At 47.7% G+C, this 20,028-nt stretch overlaps 1 protein-coding gene across 1 annotated transcript in view; it reads right to left on the bottom strand.

Annotated features, from left to right (window-relative positions):
• The window catches only part of LOC307167355 (sialic acid-binding Ig-like lectin 14), a 340,868-nt gene that overhangs the window by 12,528 nt on the left and 308,312 nt on the right, over positions 1–20,028 (bottom strand). The gene's annotated exons all lie outside the window — the stretch shown is intronic.

The following is a 20,028-nucleotide window of genomic DNA, read 5'->3' as shown; positions in this document are numbered from 1 at the left end:
GTGATAATGTTGGCCTACATAGCTCTTATCCATGTTTTAGATCTTGTAACATGTATGATCTGTCTCCTATGTTTCATTGCATTTTTGGTTCAGTCCTGTGTCTTAGTTTTCCTGAGTTGTCATTACGTGAGCTTAGAATTATAAGGTTCTATCTCCGTTTAGGGTAGTTCCGAGATATTGAGCATCAAAGTTTTTACATCCCAGCTGGCACAACTGAGATGGAACCTTTTTATTTTATTAATAACTACTAACAAAATATTTTTTTACAAAAATACCACCACACAGGCATTAATAAACACCTAATGGATCATGTTATGTTAAAATACTCAACAGATATTTACTTCATCCCAATTACAAGCAATATAAACAGCATATATGGTTAATATTTTCTCTTTACCTTTGTTAGATCACATTTAAGAATTGCAACCTCGTGTGGGAATGGCAGGAGTAGAAACACAAAACTCATTCTTGCACTCTTTCACACTTACACACAATCTCTCTCTCACACGCACGCACACACACACACACTCATGCACACACATACACACACCCACAACACACACACACACACACACAGACACACACAAAACACACACCCACACACACACACATGCACACACACACACACACTCACTTGGATATGTGGTGTACGGTCACTCTCCATAGGCATAATAGTTTTTCTAATGTACAAACTGTATAATCTATCCCCCTACACTAACCCTACCCCTAAACCTACCAATCACAGAAAACTTTTGGCATTTTTTGAATTTCAAAAAACACCATTTAGTATGTTTTAGTATGAGGACACAGATGTCGTCATAAACCATGTTTACGTTGTAATACCCATGTCATTATACACATTTGTGTCCTCATAAACCATATACAAGAACATACACACACTAACAGCAAGCCCTGACAGGAGGAGGACAGAGTATAGGTAAACAGGACCTACAATTTCCACACTTTTATTAGCCCCGGGTCCAGTGGACCCGAACATCCTGTGTGTAATATAAATGTGTAGGGGGGGTGTACAGTGTGTTTTCATTGAAAATGTGTTCTGATATATATTCCTCACAGAAAATGAGCCAAGGCCAATGAGTCTCAGTTTGAAAAAATAATTAATTGTATCATTTTTCTTTTGATAAAAAATGAAAACGGGTCCAACAGACCCGAACACCATACAAGGGTTAATTATCTTATTAGCTCCCTTTGTTTGATCTGTTTACTTAGGCCCCGTTTACACGAAGGGAAGATATTTCCCATGCGGTTTGGCCTCTCATTTACACGAAAACCGTTTTTATTACAGAAAATGATCATTTCTAAAAACTCCGGCCAAAGTGGAGATTTCTGATAACGGCAGTTCTCTTACGAGAGGTCTCTCGTATTGCGTAAGGTTAGCTTACGCATCGGGAAAGTCTTCTTTCTTCGAGATCTAAAGCCAAAAAATTATCCTTAATTTTGTATACATTGTCAACGCAGTGCAGCAGCCGACAGACCTAGGCAGGCTGTATAAGCGTGCTCATTGGCTGCTCGGCGGCAACTGCTTAAGCCTATCGGCAGGCACGTGCACAGGTAGGGCTCAACCTGTGCAGAGCACATGCCCTTTTTGCCCTTACACTCCGAAGTGCCCTTTTTTTGGTGTTTTTTTTTTAAATCAATGCTATTGGTCACCCTTTACGTCTGTCTGTCTGTTTTACAAATATTTAGCCAATGAAAGTTCTTAAAACGAGCTTGTGTAAATCTTATTCGATCCTCAAGCTGTCAGTAAGCTGATAACTCCGCCCCCTCTATTCACTGAATCAACTGAAGTTCCACAGCAGCCGCACTCAGTAGACAGCAGGCAGCTGAATGAAGTTTTGCGAAGGGTAAATAAATATATTGTTGTTTGAATAAGTACTACTAAACACTATGTCTATAAAGGCTCATATTTTATTTATTTGAAGTCTGACTCACTGACTGAGACATGTGGGACGTCGCCTGAGAGAGAGGTCTAGGCTAGCAATTGCCATAGCCTAACGTTACACTTAAATAGCCTGTGCATACAGTAGCATTTCATCTTTTATAAAATGCGATTTTGGCCAAATGTATTTTACAACAGGAAAAACTGAGCGCCCCGCCTAAGTTATGCTATATAGCTACTTTAGCTAAGTTAGTTTTGTAACCTGTTGATGAAAATGTAATGTGATACCGCAGGCGCCAATGACGTTTTAATGACGGACAAAAAATGCACATTTGCACACATTCGCTGGTCAAAAACTATATATTGATAAGTAATACAACAAAATATAATTTGTTTTTACCATCAGAAAACATAACAGGTGCGCCCCCGCGCTGTTTCGTACTGGAACTTACACAAAGCGACAAGTGATCCTCGTCACCTAGGTAACATATATTTCTAAGAAATTTCTTCTTAGATTTATGATTGCTGATACACATAATTTATTAACATTTAAACTAATCCATGTTATGGTAATAATATTTAATTATGGTTAGTTCAAGGCTGTTAATATGCACGTATTTGCTATCTAGCTAATTTTTTAATCTATATTATTCCATACTCTCCGCTTGTCCTCACATGTATAAAATGTAGTAAAAATGGTTTTCATTTATTTGATCCAAAATACAACAAAAACAGTAATATTGTGAAATATTTTTAGTGAATAAGTGACCTTCAAGAGACCAACATCCCTGGTCCTCCACAGTATCACATTTTTGCCAGGTAGGCGGATACATGTTGGATATGCTAGTAAAGGTATGGCTATAGTTACTTATAATCTGGAATTGAGTTGGACATAATTACTTAAATTATATTTCAAAATAGTTTTTCAAAAATACTTGACTCATTGCTCTACCTTCCCCTCTTCTCAATGTCATACAAATTAACTTATAAAACCAAACAGAATAGCTAAAAAGAATATATATATATATATATATATACTTTTTTTCTCTGCAAAGTTCATAAAAAAGTGCATAAAGTTCAATAAAACAAATAAAAAATGTTTTTGTGCTATTCTGTTTGGTTTTATAAGCTAATTTGTATTATTTGGTTAACATGTTTATGTATGATTTAAGTATTTTTGACATATATTTCTATAAAAGCAATTTAAAAAAGAGTGAGTACACAAGAGCAACAGAAGGTTGCTGTTGTAATTAGGTTTAAAGAAGCCCTTAAAACCGTTTATCTATATTATTATTATGGTTGTTATTAATCAAATAAATCTAAAGCTTTTGAGACTAATATTTTGTGTTATTGAATTTGTTATGAAGATGTGACCATTTCTTCCTTTTATGTAGGCTTACTAAATAATTTTCATATAAAAAAAGGGAGGGGGTGCCCTTTTTCAGTTTCAGCACATGCCCCTCAAAAGGTCTGTGCACGGCCCTGCCTATCGGTGAGCGCCCTCCACACCCTTCTAACCGTCAGAATGGGTGTGGCCAGCGTGTATATATTCAGCGCTCATAGGCTAAAATTCTGATTTTCTTGTCTTCAGCGACGCTCTTCGCATCGCTGGATCTTGAGAGCCGCCGCCGTTGAAACCAGCGACCAGCAAGCTTAGGACAGCGCCTGAGGAAGCCGGCCGTCTTCGCCGCCTTCAGCCATCCGTGCCTGCTACGCTATCCGGCGACATATCCTTTACTTTATTACTGTTTCTGTGTGTATTCTAAAAGAGCACGAGGCGTTTTTGTAAAAACGCCTCGTTTTTGCGGCTCGTGCCGCGCCGCGCCCCGCTCAGCAACGGAGACCGCCACCTCTCTGCGCTCTCCGCCTGGGCCGCGGGCACGCCGCCACCGCACTCTCTGAGTGCGAAGAGCTTTCAATGTCGACCCTGCGGGCTCGACTTGAAGCTTTCGACCAAGCTATCGCTCCGCCTGTCCCTGCCGGGCCGCGCAATAAGAAGCGCCGCTGTTCAGCGTGCTGTTTTAAACACACGCACGCCTGCAAACAAACGCCGACGCGACACATGAGGTCGATTTTTATATGCTCGCGCTAACTGAAAGCTAATGTGTTTTCCCCTGTGGCTCAGTGGTAGAATCATACGCTTTCATGCGGGAGATCCGCGTTCGATCCCAGCTCTCGGGGCAGATAAAAATGTATGCTGCTTGCTTCTCCGAGCTCGCGGCCAGTCTTTCTTACTTACAGAAAGCGAACCCGCCTCTCGCACCACACCTTCTCAGGGTGCTCGAGTATTTTGGAGCGTCTAAACACGAGAGAAGAAAAGACGGTTAAATCCCGCAGCCCTGCGGCTGGACCACCGTCGAAGCTTAACGCTCTGTCAGTCCCCGTTGCCACGGCTACTGCAGCTGTTTACCTTGCAGTCAACGAGCCGGCATATCTACCCGCTCGCCTGCGCGCATCCGCCGTTCTCACGGCAACCCAGAGAAATTTCAAAAGAGCATAATGTCTGGTTGCACGGCTGACGCCGTATGTGTTTCTAGTACAGTGAATGTGCCCACGTTTCTGTGCTCACCCCTGTACACAAGCACTATACATCCCGTGTCTCTCACAGAGCCCACTCTCATGAAGCAGGCAAAAGCCGCTTTAGTGTTAAAAGTAGGTCACGTGTCCACTTCTCCGTGCCCACACCTACTCACTGCCCGCTCTGTCACACGGCCTCGCACGACCGGTCATGTTCTAAATGTAAGTCCTGTGCCCGCCCTCGAGCGCTCACACATACTAACTAACGTTTTCGCCCCGACACGCCGACATCGCGCGTCGCGCCTCACACTATATGTTCCCCGTCCAAAGCCACCGGGACACTGTGTGTAAAACGGCCAGCTATCGCTACGTGCGATCCGCCGTATCTAAGCACCAAGAGCGCGCGCGCCGCGCCCGCCCCTGAATGTAAGTCCTGTGCCCGCCCTCGAGCGCTCACACATACTAACGAGCATTTTCGCCCCCGACGCCGCCATCGCGCGTCGCGCCTCACACTTTATGTTCCCCGTCTAAAGCCACCGGGACACTGTGTGTAAAACGGCCAGCTATCGCTGCGTGCGATCCGCCGTATCTAAGCACCAAGAGCGCGCGCGCCGCGCCCGCCCCTCCGTTTCGAGCTCTCGAGCCCGCGATGCGTGGCGATCGGAGGCCATTCTGCCCCTGGCTGCACACGCTAAAGCGTGGGAAGCTATTCCAGGCGCATCAGAACGGGTGCTAAGCACAGTAAAACAGGGCTATACTCTGCAGTTCGCTCGCCGCCCTCCACGCTTTCAAGCGCGTATCGAGACCAGAGTGAATGGGGAAGTAGCACATCTACTTTGAGCAGAAATGGCTACACTTCTGTGCAAAAGGGCTATAGAACCGGTTTCCCCTTCCATGAGCGAGTCGGGCTTTTACAGCCGTTATTTCCTCGTTCCCAAGAAGGACGGAGCTCTCAGACCAATTTGGATCTGAGACGTTTGAATAAGGCTCTTATGAGAAGACCGTTCAAAATGCTCACAACCAGACAAATTCTCGCGCAAATTCGCCCGAGGGACTGGTTTATATCTCTCGATCTAAAAGACGCGTGCTTTTCAGATCCAGATAATACCCCGTCACAGGCCATTCTTGAGATTCGCCTTCGACGGTCAGGTATATCAGTACACGGCCCGCCTGTAGACACAGCGCGCGCGCTGCATTCGACGCCTGGCCGCGTCCCTCTGGCCGGGCAGCACCGTACCTCTCAAAACATTACAGAGGTTACTGGGTTGTATGGGTCTTTTACGAATGCGCCCGCTACAACGCTGGCTGAATGCCCGAGTGCCTCACAGAGCATGGGCTTCCGGCGGTATTCGCATCAGAGTGACTCAGAGCTGCGTTTCAGCTCTGAAGCCCTGGTTAGCGGCCGACTGGTACCAGCGGGGAGTGACAATGGGAGCTATCTCACACCGCAAAGTTATCTCGACGGACGCTTCCGCCTCAGGCTGGGGCGCTCTGTTCGAGGGCAAACCGGCTTTTGGCCTGTGGTCAGACCGGGAAAAATGCCTCCACATAAACTGTTTGGAGATGATAGCGGTCGAGAACACGCTCAGGCGCTTCCTCCCATTCATACGGGATCACCATGTGCTAGTCCGCTCGGACAACACGTCCGTGGTATCCTATGTGAACCGACAGGGCGGTGTCAGATCCAGGAATCTGTGCAGGCTGACAGAACGCCTTCTCGTGTGGGCTTACCGCTCGCTGCGCTCGCTGAGAGCCGCGCACGTGCCGGGCCACCTGAATGTCGGTCCAGACAGACTGTCCAGGGACAACATTCCCCCGGGAGAATGGTCTCTGCACCCCCAGACAGTCCAGTTTCTCTGGCGCCTATTCGGCAGAGCGGAAATTGACCTGTTTGCGTCGAAGGACAATGCTCAATGCCCCAAGTTTTATTCGAAGAGCGAGGACGCACTGTCCCAGACATGGCCCAGCCTCCCGCTGTATGCTTTTCCTTCGATCTCCCTGTTGCCACAGGTCATTTCGAGGATCAGAGAAACGCACCACTCAGTGCTGCTTATAGCCCCGCGATGGGAAAACCAAACTTGGTACCCAGAGCTAGTGAGGCTGTCGCACTCACCCCCATGGCCGATCCCGGTGAGAAAGGATCTCCTCTCCCAAGCCGGTGGATCGATCTGGCATCCCCATCCAGAGCGCTGGTCGCTGCATGCATGGGTGATCAACGGTTACCCGTTGACCTGTCAGAAGGGGTCGTGAACACGATCACACAGTCGAGAGCCCCCTCCACGAGACGGCTCTACGCATCTAAATGGTCGGTGTTTTCTATATGGTGCGCTACTAAAAACTTGGATCCGCGCGCATGCGGGGTCCCGCGGGTGCTCTCCTTCTTACAAGAGCTGTTGGAAAAGGGCAGATCCCCTTCCACGCTCAAAGTATATGTGGCCGCTATTGCAGCGTTCGCTGAGACGACGCGCGGCCGGGCAATGGGAAGGAATGAGCTCATTGTCCGCTTCCTCAGAGGAGCTAGACGGATGAATCCCCCGCGGCCCCCCTCGGTTCCCTCGTGGGATCTGTCCTTGGTCCTAGCGGCCCTAGAGGCTTTTCCCTTTGAACCGCTTGAATCCGCGGATCTAAAGTATATGTCGCTTAAAACCGTTTTTCTGATAGCTCTGTCTTCAGTCAAACGAGTGGGTGATTTGCACGCGCTATCTGTTAGCCCTGCATGTCTTGAGTTCGGGCCGAATGACTCGAAAGTCATTCTCAGACCGAGACACGGTTACATCCCCAAAGCGATTGGAACCCCGTTTAGGGCACAAGTTATGTCCCTCTCGGCTCTGACAGCATCCGACAGTGGGGACAGTGATAACCTCCTATGCCCTGTCCGGGCGCTGAGAGTTTACATCACGCGCTCCGCCGCTTTCAGGCGTTCAGAGCAGCTCTTTGTTTCCTTCGGCGGACGCACCAAGGGTCTTGCCGCCTCGAAGCAGAGCTTGTCCAGGTGGATAGTGGATGCGATAGCAGCAGCTTATGCCTCCAGACACCTGCAGTGCCCTCTGGGCATCAGAGCCCACTCCACTAGAGGCATGGCCTCGTCGTGGGCCTGGTCCAGCGGAATTTCTAATCACGGTATTTGTATGGCGGCGGGCTGGGCCTCCCCGTCAACATTCGTGAGGTTTTATAACCTGGAAGTTCCTGCCCTACAGGCAAAAATACTGTCAGCATAAGTGACATGTATGCTCTGCCCATTTCTCGTGTGCAGACTACGTTCATATGCTGGCGCTATTCTGGTACTATACTCAGGGTGAAGTGTTTGACTCAGACCGGCTGATCCGCTCTGTTTCCTATTTCCCGTTACGCGCTGTTGTCAGTGCTGGCCCGCGCTGCTGGCCGCCCGTATTATTCTCTGTCGCGCGGGAATTTTTCCCTTCATGTGAGACCGACTATGTCGTTTTTCTCCTACCCTTATGAGTGCTTATGTACTGTATGGGCTCGCTCTGCCGGCCCTACTGTTTGTACTGTTATATGTTTATAGACCGGCCGCGCCGCTCTATTTCATATGCTGCATGAAGTGCCTGTACTGCGCTGGCCCGTCTCTCCGACCGGCCACATTTCCCAGCAGAGTGTTTTCTCCGGTTTCCCTGGGATTCATGGGCTGGATGCTCGGCGCACACGGCGTTGACAAAGGGTTCCCGATGCGTAAGCTAACCTTACGCAATACGAGAGACCTCTCGTAAGAGAACGTACTCGGTTACTACTGTAACCTCGGTTCTCTCTAGAAGAGGGAACGAGTATTGCGTAACCTGCCGTGTCGCGCCACGAGCTTTTGCGCTTTAGACTGCGAAAACCAGAATTTTAGCCTATGAGCGCTGAATATATACACGCTGGCCACACCCATTCTGATGGTTAGAAGGGTGTGGAGGGCGCGAAGCGCCCTCATTGGTTGCCGCGTTCAGAGCGCTCACCGATAGGCTTAAGCAGTTGCCGCCGAGCAGCCAATGAGCACGCTTATACAGCCTGCCTAGGTCTGTCGGCTGCTGCACTGCGTTGACAATGTATACAAAATTAAGGATAATTTTTTGGCTTCAGATCTCGAAGAAAGAAGACTTTCCCGATGCGTAAGCTAACCTTACGCAATACTCGTTCCCTCTTCTAGAGAGAACCGAGGTTACATTAGTAACCGAGTACGTTATGTGTTGCCGTGTCAACTGGGAGAAATGGGGTTTTAGGTTCTCAAACGTCACATTATGTGATTCTGATTGGCTTGCATGGCTTTATCCTTCTCCCTAAACTGCCGCCCATAGGTTTGGCATAGTTATGATGGCACTCGACAGCATATTTATGCAGGTTGATGTAAATGACAACTGTTTTGAAAATGATGTTGTGTGCACAATGTTATTATTGAAAATGGAGGGGGGGGGGGGGATATTTGTTTCTCTAAATACCTGGCTAGGTGTAAATGTGGCCTTAAGTTCTGAGTTTTCTGTCATGTGTTGTCTGTCTTTGTCTAAGTATGTTTGTACAAGTGGTTATCTCCTGAGTTTTGTTATTAAAGTTTGTTCCCTGAACTATTCCTCACGGTGCGAGTTTATTTAACCACATTTCGTGACACATCTGTGGTTTCCTAACTTATTTAATTAGTACCATAATATTTGTTTTGAGGACATAACAATAATTTAATTCATTTTGTTTTTTATTTTACTAGAAGCAGAAACCAGGCTCAAAAATACAAGCAGGAAGATGACCTTAACAGACTTAAGAGGCAGCGTGTGGATACCTTGAAAATAATTCTCCAAATAGACCTCCTTAATCAAAAAGAGGAACAGAAAAATGCAAATGAGAAAATTTAATCTTGTCATATCTTCATTTTTAATGTTTGACATGCCACCCACAACTGTGCAGAAAGATAATGTTAAGCAGTGCAGGTCCTATACTTATTGGAGCCCTAAGCAAAACTTTGTCCAGGGGTCCCTGTCAGTGCATTCATAAAAAACCCCAAATTGACCCCCAACCCACAACACTTCGTAACAGTAAGTTGAAATGTTCGATAAAAAAAAAATGGTTTGATCTGAATGAAATGAACTATTTAGCCTACTACTAATAATAGCCTACTATACAGAAATTGAATAAAGTAACCAAATGAAAAATACAATTAAAATAAATTTAATAATTTAGTTCACTGCATAATTTAAATATATATTGATTCTTATTAAAGTTACTAAAGTTATTCAATGAAGAGCAGTGAATGATTCTCTCACTTTCTTTTGTTGTTTGATTAACATTAAATGACAGAGAGAGCAGCGGGTTTATTAGGCTGATGTCAATTTAAGACCAAATTCACAGACCTAATACACTGACAAGCACTCAGTTATTTTCCCAGCTGTTTATGTTAACTAAAGAGATAACTAAACACATTTAAAGGTGACATATCATGCCCCTTTTCACAAGATGTAATATAAATATGTAGCAAATTAGCTCAAAAGATATATATATATATATATATATATATATATATATATATATATATATATATATATATAAATAATCATAACAAATTATAATTAATTATAAATATTTTAATTATTTTTATAATTGACTGTAGCATAATTAATAGTACAATTATTTAATCAGTTCATCCAATGAACAGAAAGCATAATCATCATTTATCAATTCTAGGAAATAAATGATCTTCCTGGCCAAGAAAGAGTAACCTTTTCCAACTATAAAGAATATAAAGTACTAGCAGGGTAATAGGTATCACTAGATCAAGATGTTTACGTGACTTTGATCTTTTTTGTGAGTGGCAAACACAGAGACAATAAAGCTTGATTATAATGGTTTAATAAACGATAATAAACTATGGTAGGCTACGCACACAACTAAACTAAGCAAATATTGTATACAGAATCAAGAAAGTAAAGAAAAGTGAAGAAAGAAAGAAAGAAAGAGAAGAAAAGAGAATGGCAAGATTACAATCAGTTAACCACAACCTACGAGAAACATCAAAGAATCAGGGTCACCTTAAATGGCACAATAACTTAGAAACTTGGAACACACTCACACACCACTGCATGTCTCTGTCCAGTTTATTCAACCACGTTTCGTGACACATCTGTGGTTTCCTAACTTATTTAATTAACATAAGTACCATAATATTTGTTTTGAGGACATAACAATAATTTAATTCATTTTGTTTTTTATTTTACTAGAAGCAGAAACCAGGCTCAAAAATACAAGCAGGATGATGACCTTAACAGACTTAAGAGGCAGTGTGTGGATATCTTGAAAATATACTCCAAAATAGGCCTCCTTAATCAAAAAGAGGAACAGAAAAATGCAAATGAGAAAATTTAATCTTGTCATATCTTCATTTACAGATTAATGTCTGACATTCCACCCACAACTGTGCAGAAAGATAATGTTAAGCAGTGCCGGTCCTATACTTATTGGAGCCCTAAGCAAAACTTTGTTCAGGGGTCCCTGTCAGCGCGTTCATAAAAAACCCAAATTGACCCCCAACCAGGAATGTCAGGAATGCATTGGTTACTTTTAGGGTCATCTTTGAGTAATTGATGTCATGTATTTATTATTTCTGAATTGACTTTTAATCACTTGTGTAATTGGCATGATACATTTTTACCTGAAAAATAAATGTTACATCTTGATTTATTCTGAAGTATTCTGAAATCATTTTTCCTAGTAGAGTAATGTGCAGTCTGGTGTTTCCGCAAATCTCCGTCCAGGACAGATCAAAGCGAAGGCACTAATGAATGGAGTATGGGGTACGTCATTAAGGAGACCTTCCGATTTCTGACTATCACTGATTAGCACGTTGCAAGCTCGCAACTATTAAAAAAATCACACCTTTGTTATGAGTCAGTATAGTTGCACTGCACCATCTGACTATTTCAGAACTGGCTAGTTTGTGATCGTGAGCGCACATTCGCGACGTGACGTCTCAAAGCGACACCGGGCCCCTAATGAACAGATATTTGAAATTATGGGATACCCAGAGTGATCAAAGATCTAAATTACTTCATAATCAATATTTATGATTATTTTCTAATAAGAAACACAATCTAAATTTGATTATCATTTGAAATTGGAGTCAGATTAAGCGTAAAGCTAAAGTAAAATTTAAACTAAATTGCAATAAATTAAGTGAACTTCACTGGAGCGCTGAAAAGACACACTCATTATCCCTTCGCCCATACCGTTGGACTTCCGTCGTTGGGCCAATGGGTGGTCTTTACACACGTGACGTTACATGTACATCCGTTGCCATAATTTTTGGAATTACTTATTTCGATGGGGAACATTTTTTGTTTTAGTCGCAAACATCATTAATGGAAACACCGTCATTTCGCAATAGTTTTTTCTCGACATTTAGAAACTATTGCGAAAGTTTTACGCAAATCTGTAATGGAAACGCGGCTATTGATACAATGTTGAGTTTTGATCCAAACCATTATTTTGGTTGAGACTGACATTTCAATGTTTAAAGTGTGTTGGATCAGCATTGAAGTTTTTAGGAAAACCAACAGCACACATGGGTTGAGACAGTGACATTGAACTAACAGTTGATGACCACAAGATCCATGCAGGTATGTATCTCTGCAGAACTCTAGGTGTTTCCCAATCAGTGGGGCATTTTCAACCACTTTACCCGATTTGCTCTAATCCACTGGGGGTTTTGTTTAGGGGTGGGCCTTCATGATTTTAGCAAGTCTGTTGAAAAATGTTTGAAAAACAATAGACTTTGCAGAAGTCTAATTGATGTTTTCTCATTAGAGAGAAAACACAGGTGCATCCTATACAGACGTATTATACAGAACCACCTGACATACTTTAAACAATGCTGCATCTACCTTATTATTTCTCTGTTACTTTGTTCCACGGCAATGAGATACATTAATTAAAAAAGCTACTAAAGTGTTTGAATAAACCATCTATTTTTCTACTTTCTTAAAAAATGCATCTTGCTTTAGTTTATGTTTATTAGGAATTTCCTTATTAAAGTTCTAACAATAGATTTCTTGAAGTGCAAGTGACATGAACATGAGCAAGAATGTCAGCCCACGTATTAGACTGGGTAAACCCAGCCCGATCTGCCGGCGATTTGATTTCGCCCTGCAGCTCGGGCTGGAAACCGTCTCGGTTACTGATGTAACCCTCGTTCCCTGAAGGAGGGAACGGGAGACGTAACGTCGACGTGACGACGTAATTGGGATCACTTCAGGGAGCCCTATCAACTTCGAGTGTCTACAGAACGAGCCAATGAACGTTGGCGTGCGTGAATCGCGTCACGCGCCCCGCCCCGCCGCGCGGGTATAAACAGGAAGCGGGCGCACGCACACATTGTTTTTCGCTGAGGAGCCGAGATTTGTGACGGCCATGCAGCGATGGTCAGCAACGGTGGCGACGGGACGTTACGTCTCCCGTTCCCTCCTTCAGGGAACGAGGGTTACATCAGTAACCGAGACGTTCCCTTTCAGTCGCTCACGTTCGACGTAACGTCGACGTGACGACGTAATTGGGATCCCATGGAAAACGCCACGGTTGCTGCCACATCCAGCGCCCTACGCAAGACTCTCAGACCCCCAACTGCTGGGGCGGAAGACCTGCGTAGAGGGAGTTCAACTGCTGTTCCATTATACCCCACACAGCGGAACTCTTGGATAACACTGGGAAAGCGTACCTCTCCAGGGGAAAGAACGCTGCGGAGCCACATCCTGCCCGAAGGGAGGTAACATGTGGAGAATACACATATGGACTGGCCGAAGGGGCAGTGCGACATATGGAATGTCACTGGGGTGGCTCCACCCGAAGGGGGAGACACACCGGACAGTGACGGCAGAGCAGACTCTGCCAAGGGAAGACACGGGCTCACCGCAGGGAGCTGGTCGTGGAAGAATACACATATGGGATCGCCGCAGGGATCACCACATATGGAACCCAGCCTAGCACAAGTTACACAAGCATACGAGCACTAGGCCTGGCGTCGGACGCTCCGCAACGTCCGACTGCCGAAGGGGTGCGGAGGAACTCACAGGGTTCGCCGATGGGGAACTCGACTGGAGTAAAAAGCGCACGTATCCGTTCCTAGGAAGGGAGTGGCGCAGCAAGCCGACACTAGAGCGGGAACTTCGGTGCTACCGGCTAGTAGAAGCGAGCACACAGGAAGAAACCGGCTCAACACGTAAGCTATAAAACCTAGCGAACGTGTTAGGTGTCGCCCAGCCCGCAGCTCTACAGATGTCTGTCAGCGAGGCGCCGTGAGCCAGCGCCCAGGAAGAAGCGACACTCCTAGTGGAGTGGGCTTTCAACCCAGGCGGGCAGGGCACGCCTTGGGCTTCGTAAGCCAAGGCGATGGCATCCACTATCCAGTGGGCCATCCTCTGCTTGGAGACAGCCTTCCCTTTCTGCTGGCCTCCGTAACAGACGAAGAGCTGATCTGAGGTCCTGAGGCTTTGCGTTCTGTCCACGTACAGACGCAGAGCGCGAACGGGACAGAGAAAAGCCAGGGCTGGGTCTGCCTCCTCCGAAGGCAGCGCTTGCAGGTTCACTACCTGGTCCCGGAAGGGAGTGGTGGGAACCTTGGGCACGTATCCGGGCCGGGGTCTCAGGATGACGTGAGAGTTATCCGGGCCGAATTCTAGGCACGATTCGTCGACCGAAAATGCATGCAGGTCCCCTACCCTCTTGATAGAGGCCAATGCAACCAGGAGTACTGTCTTACAGGACAGAATTTTTAACTCAGCTGATTGCAGAGGCTCAAAGGGTGGTCTCTGAAGTGCCGAAAGGACCAGAGACAAGTCCCAAGAGGGTATAGAGAGTGGGCGAGGAGGATTCAGTCTCCTCGCTCCCCTCAGGAACCTGACGATCAGGTCATGCTTTCCCAAAGACTTACCATCAACAGCATCGTGATGTGCGGCAATAGCGGCAACATACACTTTAAGGGTGGAGGGAGACAGCCTTCGCTCCAGCCCTTCTTGCAGGAAGGAAAGCACGGCTCTGATCAAGCAAGATCGGGGGTTCTCCTCATGAGAGGAGCACCAGTCAACGAACAGGTTCCACTTCAATGCATAGAGGCGCCTCGTAGAGGGGGCTCTAGCGGAAGTGATGGTGTCAACTACCGCAGGGGGTAGGTCACTTAGAACCTCCGCGTCCCGTCCAGGGACCAGACATGGAGTTTCCAGAGGTCTGGACGCGGGTGCCATAGGGTGCCCCGTCTCTGAGAGAGCAGGTCCTCTCTCAGAGGGATGGGCCAGGGGGGGCTGTCGCGAGGAGCACTAGTTCCGGGAACCAGGTCCGATTGGGCCAATACGGCGCAACTAACAAGACCTGCTCCTCGTCCTCCCTGACTTTGCACAAGGTCTGTGCAAGAAGGCTCACTGGGGGAAACGCATACTTGCGAAGGCCCCGGGGCCAGCTGTGTGCCAGAGCATCCGTGCCGAGGGTCCCCTCGGTCAGAGAATAGAACAACTGGCAATGAGACGTGTCCGGGGCGGCAAACAGATCTACCTGAGCGGTCCCGAAGCGCCTGAAAATCAGCTGGACCACCTGGGGATGGAGTCGCCATTCTCCCGGTAGCACCTGCTGCCGTGAGAGCTCGTCGGCTGCACGGTTGAGCAGGCCCGGAATGTAAACGGCACGAAGCGACCTCAGATGCTTCTGACTCCAGAGGAGGAGATGGCGGGCGAGTTGTGACATGCGGCGGGAGCGTAGACCACCTTGGCGGTTGATGTACGCAACGGTCGCAGTGCTGTCCGTACGGACCAATACGTGCTTGCCTAGTAGCAGCGTTTTGAAACGGCTCAGTGCAAGACGTACTGCTAACAACTCGAGGCAGTTGATGTGCCAATGCAGTTGAGGCCCCGTCCACAGACCTGAAGCTGCATGCCCGTTGTACGTGGCCCCCCAGCCGGTGGTAGAGGCATCCGTGGAGACCACAGAGTGCCTGGACACTTGTTCCAGGGGAACACCTGCCCGTAGGAACGAAGGGTCCGACCACAAGCTGAGAGTTTGGCGACAGTGCGGAGTCACTTGGACCCGGCACGAGCCGCTCTGCCACGCCCATCTCGGGACTCGATCGTGGAGCCAGTGTTGGAGCGGCCTCATATGAAGCAATCCGAGCGGCGTAACCGCGGCTGCAGATGCCATATGCCCCAGGAGCCTCTGAAACAGTTTCAGTGGTGCCGCTGTTCTGCGTCTGAGCGTGCTCACGCAGTTCAACACTGACTGGACACGGGCCTCGGTGAGGCGCGCTGTCATGTTGACCGAGTCCAACTCCATACCGAGAAAAGAGATCCTCTGCCCGGGGGTGAGTTTGCTCTTTTCCCAGTTGACCCGAAGCCCTAGGTGGCTGAGGTGACTGAGCACCATGTCCCTGTGTTCGCACAACTGCTCTCTCGACTGGGCCAGAATAAGCCAATCGTCGAGGTAGTTGAGAATGCGAACACCACGCTCGCACATGGGAGCAATGGCCGCCTCCGCGACTTTCGTGAAGACGCGGGGCGACAGGGCCAGCCCGAAGGGTAAGACCTTGTACTGATATGCCCGTCCCTCGAACGCAAAGCGGAGAAACGGTCTGTGTCGAGGGAGAATCGAGACATGAAAGTACGCGTCCTTCAGGTCGATCGCTGCAAACCAATCTTGGGGACGGATGCATTTGAAAATGCGTTTCTGCGTAAGCATCTTGAACGGTAGCCTGTGAAGGGACCGGTTCAGGACGCGCAGGTCCAAGATTGGCCGTAACCCACCACCTTTCTTGGGTACAATGAAGTACGGGCTGTAGAAGCCGGTCTTCATATCGGCTGGAGGGACCCGTGGGTCAGTGGCGGAACAAAAAGAAAAGGAAACAAAAGATTCTCCGCCCGGCCCTCCACCGGGGGAAGGAGTGGCGCCTTCGCCATCTCCTGAAGAGCAACTTGATCCACCTCTGGGCCGCCCGTCTCAGGGTCGTTTGCACCGTCGCTTGCCTCCTGGTTTGGCAGCGGCCTGGACGGGCGGGGTCGACTTCCTGCGGCTTGCTCCGCGCTGAGGCCTGGATGATGGCTGCTGCTGCTGGGGCCTGGCGGGAGCGGAGGACGCCGCAGAAGGCCGACCTCGGCGACGAGTAGACGGAGGGTCTGCGGCCGGCGGACGGGTGGGAGCGGCAGCGGTCCGCCGGGGCAGGATGTGTCGGATGGCCTCCGTCTGCTTCTGTGCGGCCGAGAACTGTTGGGCAAAGCTCTCGACCGCGTCGCCGAACAACCCAACCTGGGAAAGAGGGGCATCCAGGAACCGATATTTATCGGTGTCCCTCATATCCGCCAGGTTGAGCCAGAGGTGGCGCTCCTGGACCACCAAGGTGGACATCGCCTGACCGACTGAACGTGCGGTTTCCTTCGTCGCCCGGAGGGCAAGGTCGGTTGCCACACGGAGCTCCCGGAGGAGCTCTGGGTCAGAACCACCCTCGTTCATGTCCATGAGCGCCTGGGCCTGGTGGACCTGCAAGAGCGCCATGGCATGGAGGGCGGAAGCAGCCTGTCCACAGGCCTTGTAAGCCTTCGCCGTTAGACCGGACGAAAACTTACAGGCCTTGGACGGGAGGCGTGGATTACCCCGCCAAGAGGAAGCGGACGCCGGACACAGTTGCATCGCGACGGCCCGCTCCACTGGGGGGATATCCACATACCCCTTAGCTGCCCCGCCGTCGAGGGTGGCGAGGGGTGAGGAGCCACTAGAACGGCTTCGGGCACTATACGGTGCCTTCCACGTCCTAGAAAGCTCCTCATGCACTTCCGGAAAGAAAGGTACCGGGGCGGCGCACTGAGAACCAGCACGGCCCGCCCCGAGAAACCAATCGTCCAACCGAGAAGGTTCGGGACGTGGTGGAGGATTCCACGCAAGCCCGACCTTCTCGGCGGCCCGGGAAGCATAGCAGTCCATTCTGGATCTGGCTCGGACAACGCTACACACCCCGAGGGGGGCAACGCAGCCGAGTCGTCATTTCCAGAGGACAGCTCCCCCTCCGATGCTGCGATCGACATCTGATCGTCAGCTGGGGCCCCAAAGGAAACGGTTGGTCGTTCCGGGGAAGGACCCAGACGTTCACTAAGGGGCTCCAATGGCAGCAGCGTATGTGAGGCATGAGGGGCCCGCGGAGAATGACTCGACGGGGAAGCCCTCACGGTAATCCTCCGATCACCCTGGTCATGCGCCAAAGTAGGTCTATTCTGCGGGGCAGAATAGACTCTAGATCGGGGCATAGGCGAGGGGACTGCACCTCCCTTGAGGTAAGCGAGTCTCGATCTTAACGCTGTGATAGTCATATTCCCGCAATGGGAACATGAACTATCCACAAAAGCTGCCTCAGCGTGCTGAATGCCCAAACACGAGAGGCAACTCTTGTGGCCATCTGCTGGTGCCAGGGAACGACCACACCCAGAAACGCACAAGCGGAATGACATCTTGAAAAAGACGCAGGGTCACGCTTGTGTTGCTCTTTTAGTTGAAAATAAAAAAGGATTTGAAAAACTCTCTTTGTGTTGAGGCACCCAGGGGTAGCCGCAGTGTGAATGCACACACAGGGGAAACGCCCACCGAACCGACACACACACACACAGACACAAACACAGTGCTGTGAAAACAGCAGTTAGAGCTGCAATGCTCGCGGCCACCACTGATCGCGCCGTCACACCAACACAGCAACAGAGAGATGATCCTCTTTTGAAGTCTTCAAACAGCTGATTCTGATAGACAAAAGTCTCATAGAAGCTCGGCTCCGAAGTGAAAGACAATGTGTGCGTGCGCCTGCTTCCTGTTTATACCCGCGCGGCGGGGCGGGGCGCGTGACGCGATTCACGCACGCCAACGTTCATTGGCTCGTTCTGTAGACACTCGAAGTTGATAGGGCTCCCTGAAGTGATCCCAATTACGTCGTCACGTCGACGTTACGTCGAACGTGAGCGACTGAAAGGGAACTGTAAATTCCTCTATCCTGCTTCCGTTACAAATTTGCGGGAACCAATCACAAACTGGCTTATCCACCTGGTGCGCTATTGGCGGGTTTAATCCAATCCAATTCCTTCTAACCTCTCGACGATGCTCATTGGCTTCTTTAGTTAAGCAAACAAATCGCTCGAGTGGGTGTAAATACCACTCACTTACATGTTTTTTTTTTTTTTTTTTTTTTTTTTTGCACAACCTGCAAAAATCACTCGATGCCATTGCTGCTTCAGAAAACTGCTGATCAATGCTACAAACAAACACGTTTGTTGACACGTTTCCTTCCTGGAGTTTTCGCGTCGCTTAAAGTACGTCACCCGGATCATTGGTCTGATTGGTTGAAGGACTATCCAATTGTGTACAGAGTCATTTGAACTATGCCCATTGATCACGCCTCTTGTGCAGTAGAAAATTCAGAGCAGACTCCCCAGACTAATGTTCAATCTTAAATGATTGAGCTTCGTCTGGTGATAGGCAGACTACCCACGTATTGCATCTATTACTCAATGCTTGCAGAGAACCTTGAAACTTTCCTTTAGTGAAGGCAAATGGGGATGGACAATAAAAAAAAATTAAAAGCACCCTTCTGATAATGCTGACATTGATCATACATTTGTAGTCTACAGCATCTTGTGCCTCAACTCCTGCTCCCTGATTACTGCTTAATCAGGTAATCATTCATATTCCTGAATCACTATTAAATAGCTGTTCCCACTGAAACAATCACACAAAAAAAAAAACTACATCTTTGGCCTGTTGCATTAAGCCAGTTTCAGTTGCTACCCAGGTAAGTTTGAGATTAGTTTGAGCAAATTGTGTTTTTTCAGGCTCATGAAGATGGATTCGTCTTTAGCAGGTTTCATTGCCATGATAACTTACTCTACATGGCTAACTGGCTCAACAACCTGCCTGCAGCTTCGGCACACAGATTTTGTGATTTGTCAGCTATAAAACAGTGTGTGCCAAATATTTATTTATTACTTGTGAGAGCAGATGCCACGTAAATTAATATTTAATATGATAACTTATTATTTGACAGCATGCAAATGTACGTGTACACAGAAGAAACCTCTGTCTACGCTCTGCCCCGGTATACAGTTTGTGTCGGGCCATTTATTAGTCTGGCTGTTTATTGAGAAATATATAAAATGTTGTTGCAATTAACTCTGTAATAATCCGTACAACTGTATCATATGACTATTATTCTGTTGCGCGGAGCTGAGTAAGGACTGATGACAGCACGGCTTGATCTTTGGTTGACCAATCAGCAGAAAGGGGCGTTTTATTCCCGCCCATGTAGAGATCATGTGGAATATTCAAGCTGTTTATCCATTTTGGTTTATCCATTTGGCAGATTAGAACAAAGTGTGATGAAAACAAAAGTAAAAATATGAAAAAAAATCATGAGAATGGTTGAATACTTGATAAATGAACGGTTTCTTAGTTTTTCCATTTAGAAGAGAAAAATGAGAAAATTTTTCCGAAGGTACACAGACCATAAGCATACTGAAGATTCTGTCTCAACAACAGTGCTGAATAAAGATTTTAAAAATAAATAAAAAAAACAGTAGCTACTGTGGGGTACGGACTCTTTCAGTAACTGAAGATAAGGAACACACAACAGCTTT

This window comes from Squalius cephalus (assembly GCF_949319135.1).
Source record: "Squalius cephalus genome assembly, chromosome: 11".
In the NCBI taxonomy this organism is placed as follows: domain Eukaryota; kingdom Metazoa; phylum Chordata; class Actinopteri; order Cypriniformes; family Leuciscidae; genus Squalius; species Squalius cephalus.
Note: the sequence above shows the minus strand (reverse complement) of the source record. Positions and strands in the feature narration are given on the sequence as shown.